Source organism: Talpa occidentalis, unplaced genomic scaffold, assembly GCF_014898055.3.
Source record: "Talpa occidentalis isolate TD23 unplaced genomic scaffold, MPIMG_talOcc4v2.1 talOcc4.9, whole genome shotgun sequence".
NCBI classification, from domain to species: Eukaryota; Metazoa; Chordata; class Mammalia; order Eulipotyphla; family Talpidae; genus Talpa; species Talpa occidentalis.
The window spans coordinates 14095528-14103531 of record NW_023605305.1 but is presented as its reverse complement, the minus strand read 5'-3'; the positions used below and the strand labels follow the sequence as shown (position 1 = coordinate 14103531).

Here is an 8004-nt window from a genome sequence, read left to right as displayed (position 1 = left end):
TGCCTAAGTGGGGCCCAGCAAGGTTCCCTTCCATGCGGGGGGCAGGTGGCCTGGCTCCTTCCTTCCCTCCCCAGTTGCTGCTCGTCCAAGAGATGTCCTTCCCCTCTCACCCTGCGCCTTTCCTCAAATCTCCCAGTGCCTGCTCCTTGACACTCAAGCATCCCCAACTTAGAGAGGCGCCCGATCCAGAGGCGTGCCCCACACATCATGCACACATCATCCTGCCTCATTTGCTGAAAGGCCCCTGCCTCTCTGCAGTCAACTTGTTCAGTGTCTGTCTGTGTATCAGCGACTCGCCCGCGGGACCCCTCGTTTATTGCTGACTAAGCAGTAACTCGTGAAAGAACAGCGGCCTGATTCGGTGCTTCAGAGGTGAATGGGTGGTTAAGGCAAAGGGAAGGCAACGTTAAGGCCCTGCTCTGCCACTGACTAGCCGAATGGCAGCCAGTCCTCTAAAGGGTCCCTCACCTCTCTGGGCCCCCACTTTCCCATCTGGAGAGTGGGGCTGGTAACAGCTTTCCCCCAGAAATGAAGGTGAGCAGGCCGGTGAGGGTCTGGGCAAGGAGCTTGCCTGGAGAGCTCCCCACAAGGAGCTTGGGCCTCCATCCTGGGCTGACTTGAGCAGACTCACATTCACGGAGAACAGGAGAGGGTGTTGGGGGAAGCGCTTCAGAGCACGAAGCCAGGAGCAGACCCTGGGGAGGCAGACAGGAGACATAGGAGAGCCACCAGAGGTGTGACCTTGGCGAAGAATCTAACCCCACAGAAGCTGGGGCCCCATCCAGAAATGGGGCCACAACTGTCTCCCAGGTCAGGCTCCTGGTTTTGGGATGCTCACAGGAGATGCTGAGTGAGACAGACAGTAAAGACACAATTACAGCCAGTGTTGAGAGGGCACTCAGTGGCTACAGGAACCAACAGAGGGTCCCTAATGCAGTCTCTGGATCCAGTGAGCTTCCTGGAGATGCCCTAGAATCTAAGACCCAGGGGGAGGAGGAGCTGAGGACAATATGAGTGAGGAATGCAGAGAGAGTTCCAGGCAGAAGGGAAGCATGTGCAAAGGCCCAGAGGTGAGCAAAAGCTTGTTCTCCAAAGCCCCCTTGTATGACTTTAAAGACACCCCTCCCTGGGCCTCCCCGGTGGCGCAGCAGTTGAGCGCTGGGTTGCGAAGCTGCCCGCGGCCTCTGCGGTGCCGGTTCGATCCCCGGCTGCTCCCCGGCCACCGGAGGAGGGTCCCACATGGCGCGCAGACCTCTCCTGCCGCCCGCTGCTCCCCTCAGCAGTGTGCTTCGGTCCTTCTGCCTGCTCTGCTCCCCACTCTGGCTCTGGTGAACTCTCTCACCCTCCCACGCTTCTGACTGTACCCAGTGCATGTATAAACAAAACAAACAAACAAACAAATAAATAAATAACATGCCTCTAAAAAAAAAAAAAAAGACACCCCTCCCTGCTGTGTCCCTCTATCCCTGTGCAGGGGAATCCTGGTTATTAAATATCCCGGCCTAATGTGGAGCCTGTGGAGCCCAAGTAGATTCCTGGTGAGGGCCCTCTTCTTGGTTAAGAGACCACACCTTCTCTCTGCGTTTATACATGGTGAGAGAGGGGAACATGGGAGGGAGAGAGAGGAGAGAGAGATCTGTTCCTCATATTAAGTCACGAATGCCATTATGAACCCCCACCCTCATGACCTCATCTAATCCTAATTACCTCCCAAAGGCACCATCACATTGGGACTTTGACATATGAATTTGTGGGGGTACAGTCAGTCCACAGCAGCATCTGCCTGAGGACGGAGGGCAGAAAGGGAGCACGAAAACCCTTTGGTGGTTTTATTCTAGGAGCTCAGCCCCCTGAGGGCAGGAGCTGCATCTCTGCAGCAACTAGAAGGTGCTTGGGGCCTTCTTGCTAAGTGAAAGAATAATCTAGCATGCTCCTATTAGTGGAGAAGTCCAGGCTGACAGGGGAAAAGGAAATATCGGTATCACACCTAAGACTAATGGCCAGGCGGGGCCTGAACTCACCCCAGACCAGCGCTGCACCCTCAACCAGTGTCCCCCATCTGTTACATATAAGTTTTGGGAGCTGTAGTTTCCAACTAGGTGGGATTTTGGAGGCTGAGAAGACCTGGTGGGTCTGCACAGACCTGGTGGGCCTGCACTGCCAGTCTCCCTTCAGCTTCATCTTCACATTGGACAGTTATCTATGCAGCTCCTGCTCTGTGCCCAGACAACTCTGGTGCCCAGGGGGACAGTAGTGAGCAAAACTGGCAACACACGTGGTTTCATGGAGCCTGGCCTAGTGGGTGAGGCAGGCAACAAACAAGATGAATAACTTAAATACAGGATGTTGGGGGATGGCAAGTGTCATGGAGAAAAAGAAAGCAGAGCCAAGGGCTCCAGAGTGATGAGCCCTGGGGCATCTCATGGATGGGGTGGGGACAGCACCTTGGATAAGTTGACACTGAGCAAGACCTGAAGGAAGATGTGGGGTTTCAAATTACGTCCACAAATTCATTGATATCCTCCCCTTCGAGAAATGACGCTTAATCCCACTGCCACCTTGGATTGTGAACTGGACTTGTACAAGTAGAATGTTCTAGAAATGCTGGCCTATGACCTCTGGGCAGGTTATAAAATACTCTGCAGTTTCCAGCTCCCCTGCTCTAGGGCGAGCCAGTGGCCATGACATGAGGACACTCAAGCGGCTCCTGGAGGCACTTACTCTTGTCAACAGCCATGGGAGGTCGTCCCAGGCTCTGGTCAAGCCTTCAGATGAGCACAGTCTCTGCCTACCTTGTGACCGCAGTCTCCTCAGAGAGCCTGAGACAGAAGCATCTTCTTATGAATGCTTGACCTACAGAAGCTGAGTGATAAGAAATGCTTGTTGTTTTAAGTCACTAAATGTTGGGGGCCGTTTGCTATGCAGCAATAGATAACAAACACAGAAGGGGAGAAGCCAGACACATAGGGAGAGTATCCCAAGAAGGGCACAGCTGGTGCGAAGGCCCTGTGCAGGGGAAGCTTAGCCCTTGTCTGTTTGGTCCTCAGTCTCTTCATTTTTTTTTTTTTTTTAGCCGTATAAACTATTTATTTGCAGGGCCTAGAGATTTATTTCTTCTTGGACACACCCACAGTACGGCCACGGCGTCCTGTGGTCTTGGTGTGCTGGCCTCTGATGCGAAGTCCCCAGAAGTGGCGCAGCCCTCTGTGGGCCCGTATCTTCTTCAGTCACTCCAGGTCTTCACGGAGCTTGTTGTCCAGACCATTGGCCAGGACCTGGCTGTGTTTCCCATCTTTCACGTCCTTCTGTCTGTTCAAGAACCAGTCAGGAATCTTGTACTGGCGTGGATTCTGCATAATGGAGATCACGCGTTCCACCTCATCCTCTGTCAGCTCTCCAGCCCTCTTGGTGAGGTCGATGTCTGCTTTCCTCAACACCACATGAGCATATCTTCGCCCCACACCCTTAATTGCGGTGATGGCAAAAGCTATTTTCTGCCGCCCATCGATGTTGGTGTTGAGTACTCGCAAAACGTGCTGGAATTTCTCAGGAATCACATGGCGGCGGCTAAGCGGCGGCGTGTAGGCCTCCTGTGGAAGAGGTCTTCATTTTTTGAAGGGAGTAAACTGGATCTCGCTTACCCCCCTACATGCTCAATTAGAGAATTATCAGATGAGAAATTCTCTTACACATTATCACGGGAGACATTCTACTACAGGCCCAGGAAGACTCAGAGGGCAGGGGCTTGTCAGCGCACAGCTGGCTTTGGCTACCCCAGGGACAGGCTGGCTCCGCTAAGCAGGCATCTTCCATTGTGGTCATAGGCCCTGATTTCTGACACCTTTCCAGACTTCCTAGATCAGACTCCCCAGTGAAGGATCCTGGGAACCCATATTTTAATTAACCTCTTGGGCGAAGTGGATCTATACACATGATCATGGGCCCCTGCCCTATGATCTTGGCGTCCCTGGACCCTATGGAGCACCTGTTCTCCCTCAAGCCACCTGGCCAAGGTCTTGTCCTCCGGACCTGACCTAGGAACCTTCCCCTGGAGTCAGCCCCTGGAGTCAGGCCTTCCTACCACTGCCTCCCCTCTGGGCCTTGTTCTGGCTTCTCTGGCACAGGAGACTTCTTGACTGCCACGCTGTGGCTCTTGAACGATGCTTTGTGATGGGCTGTTCAGATGTCCGCGTCTCTGAGGTTGGAGAACATGTGTGATCCGTATCTAGATGAGCCCGGAGGCCAGCATGGGGCCGAGCGCCTTGCAGGCCCTCAGTGAAATGCTCTGGATGGACAGACAGATGGAAAAGGATGGAATGAAGAGCAAGAAGAAGGGTGTGAAGAAGATGGGAGGAGGTGAGGATGGAGAACGAGAGGAAGGCTGGGAGCAGCCGGGAAGCAGGAGGGAGGAGAAGGAGGAAGACGAAAGAAGGGACTGGAGGCAAGTGAGAAAATGGATGGCAGGAGGGATGGGAGGGTGAGGGGATGAGGCCTGGGAGAAGGGCAGTCTGTCCACCCAGACTGGAGCCGCAACTCGCTGTTGCTCTGGCGGGCTCGCTCAGTTAACCAGGCCTCTGTTTTACTAACGCCTCTTCTGCAGCAGAGCAATTAGAGCAGAGGGCTAGAAGCTTCTCCCCAGGCAGCCCCACCTGCCCTGTCCTGTCCCATTAACTTCCAATTCAACAGCCATCCCCGACCTGCAATGTATAATGAAAGACATTCAAAATATATCCAAATGGCATGAGTATTGATTTATTAATGCTGGGGAATGTTGCTCTAATTGAATTGAGATCCAGGAAGTAAGTTAATGTAGCTGACGGTGCTACAGGAATTGAATTACCCCAGGGCCCAGAATTATTACCTTTTCACTCTCTTTGTTGTCAGTAGGATAAATAACAAATCAATTGACAATTCACCCTGGTGGTAAAAAAAAAAAAAGTCCACACAGCGCTGGACACAGAGCTGGGGAATGGGTGTGAGTGAGGGGCAGGGAGCTTCCTGGAGGAGGCGGGCGTGGAGAGAGAAACAGTGGAGGTCTGCCTCCAGGCCCAGAGCTCGCCTTTGTCCATCTCTGCGGGTTCTCCACTCCAGCAGCCAGAGTTCCAGACTGAACAGACTGGACTGGCCATCGCTGCTCCTGAGAGGATCCTGGAGACCGTACTCTGGGGCCCAGAGACCAGGAGGGACTTGCCCCAAGTCACACAGTGAGTCTCCCCGTAATGTGCACCACCTCCCTGGTCTCAGCTGTTTGTGTTTCCCTAGTAAGTTCTCCTCCTAAATCTTCTCCAAAGGCCTGTACTAGCTGCCTCTGCCCCAGGTTTCTCCAGCCCTGAGGGTCTCTGCAGTCTGAGGCTTCCACTGGGCAGTGGGCTTTGAGGACGCAAAGTTCTCCTTGCCTGGCCTCTGAAGGATTCTGGAAACTTCTCAGATGATAAAGACACTGGCATGCTCCATTGCGAGGAAGAACCCCAGGACAGAGGCTGGAAGACTGACTCCAAACCCCTCTCTCCCTCCCATTTCTCTTTGCCATCCCCAGATCCAGCCTTTTCCCTGCCTCGCCTTCAGTACCGCACCTTTTGGGGAAACACAGTCTCTCCAAGACGGATGACTGTGGAATCAGATCTACCCAGCTTACAAACCCAGTCCTGCTTATTACTAGTTTTGTAGCTCTAGGTAATTGGGTTCACATCTCTGAGCCTCAGTTTCCCCAGCTGTCAAATGAGAGCAAAATCCTTTGAGCCTCATGAACTGGTGGCTCAGAAAACACAGAGCTGTTTGTTGACATGGCAGCCAGGGGCTGGCGGGTGCCTGCCAGGGACCACACGCTGCTCCCGCCAGACGCCTCGGCTCTGGCTGTCCAAATGGGTGTCTGCAAACAGCCCGGCTGGCCTTGTTCTGGTCAAGGAAGAGAAAGGCTGAGTTAATTAAATCAACAGCTAACAGTGCAGGTTACCCACAAAAGTGAACTTTAGTGCCCCTAAAACCACTGACCAAAGGAGGGCTGGGAAAAAAATGAAACCACAGTTGGAGTAAAATGGAAAAAGAAATCATCAGCTCTACATCACTTCAGCCGGCCACAGGTATCAGAATATTAATTGGTCTTTGACTCGATTTGGCTGTGGGAGTCAGGGCAGGCTGTGGCTTCAGGGAGTCCACCGAGCGCCCCGGGGCTGGCGCGGAGCGTGCTGGGAGCCTGGCCACAGGGACCGGAGGCCACGGGGGTGGGGGTGGGGGCCGGGCTTGCAGGGGGTGTGAGGAGGATGGGTGTGGGTGCCTCTGAGGGCGGAGGAGCGGGCGCGGAGGGTGGGGAAGGAACCGTGGTGCCCACAGCGTCACATGGGAAGACCTCAGACGTGCCCTGGCATATCAGAAACGCCATACCTACGTGTTGTTTTCTGATTTTCACCACAGGTCTAGCAAGAAGGAGCCAATTCCTGGAAGGAGGAGGAGGAGTCTCTCTGATGCTCGCTTAGCAGGTGTGGTAACGGCAGAGGTGTGATCCAGTGGCCTCACCTGAGGAAGTGGACTCAGAACACAGTGCCAGGCACAGAGGAGGCTCTTGAAGAATGTGGTTTGGGATGAATTCCCTCAGACTCAGGTTGTACCTGCTGGACAGCCGCCTTTTGTGCCTGGCCCAGTCCCTGCTCTCCTTTCTTATGGCTTCCCAGGAGCTCACCTGCAAGACCTGGGCCTGGGGCCACTGCTGCGTAAGTTTCTGTATGTCCAGGGGGATTCACGTTTTTCTGCAGCAGTTTTTCTTTTTATCATAGTGGCTGCTCTGCTACTAATGGCCTGTGGATGCACAGACAGGGTCCTGCTCCACTGCCCATCAGCTGGACACTCATGGAACCCTGAGGGGGCCACCCCCAGCCCTGGCGCCCATGTCACAAGCACCTAGTGCATTTTAGGAGTGTTGAGAACGTGTCATCTCTTGGCAGCTGTGTCCTACATCTGGACATGGGCCTGTGCCAAGAAAGGCCCGCTCAACTTCCCAGACCTGGTATGTTACAGGCAAGATGGTCTCTTCCATCACCTATGTAGCCCCTCAGTTCACAGAGGAAAAAACTGAGGTCCAGAGAGGGGGAGGGATTTACTTGGGGTCACACAGCAAGTCAATACCCAGGGCTCCTGGATTCTAGTGCCAGGTATTCTGCTCTCTAAAGCCCGTGCTTCCAGAGATCATGCAAGTAGCATGAGTGCCAAGTTTAAGCTGCAGAGTGACAACTGACATTGGTTTCAGTGTTAGGGAGGCAAGAGGGAATACTGGGGACTGTGACAAACTGGGGAGGCTGTGCCTGGTCCCAAGGGATCAGCCACTACACAGCCAGCACTGTGCCGGGAGGTGGGGTACATTTCGCCAGGGTTTCCACTTCTTTAAGCCAAGCTAAAAATCTGGGTTTTTAATGTGACGTTTTACAATTGTTCAAGCAAAATGACACATTTGCCACCTGTGGGCTCTCGGTGGTGACTGGGGCTGTGGGTGGGGCTTTTTGGGGCTTGGTGGGTGGAATTGTGGGAGGAGGTGAAAGGCTAGGTGCTCCTGAGACAGTGCTGGCTTATTGCAGTCATTTCTTCACTCCTTCACTCCTCTGCCCTCTTGCTCTTGACTTTGCTGTCTCTTTGCTTTGTCTGAGGGGGCTCTGGCTTCTTTGGCAGAATGAACCTGTCTGAGTCCCCGCACATCCCAACACCAGGATGGGGACAAGGGTTTCTGGAGAGCATAGGAACCTGCTTGTGCCCCTCCTGGAATCCTCCTGGGTGAAGGTCGAGGGCTTCCTCAGTGTGGCAGAGGGTGGAGCGGAGTGGCAGAGGGTGGAGCTGAGCTGCAGCGCCCACCACTCATGGCCCCAGTGCCTAGTCTTGGGCCCATTTCTACCCTGGAGAATCAAATTTAGGATTGGGCAGACCTGGGTTCAAATCCTGGCTTTGCCACCGATAAGCTGTGTGACCTTGAGCAAGGAGCTACCACTCTCTGAGCCCTGGTAAAGAAGACACTGTCCCTGG

General features: G+C 53.9%; 1 pseudogene; it reads right to left on the bottom strand.

Annotated features, from left to right (window-relative positions):
* Positions 1-3069: 3069 nt before the first annotated feature.
* LOC119236090 (40S ribosomal protein S18-like) lies at positions 3070-4690 on the bottom strand (annotated as a pseudogene).
* Between the last annotated feature and the right edge of the window lie 3314 nt (positions 4691-8004).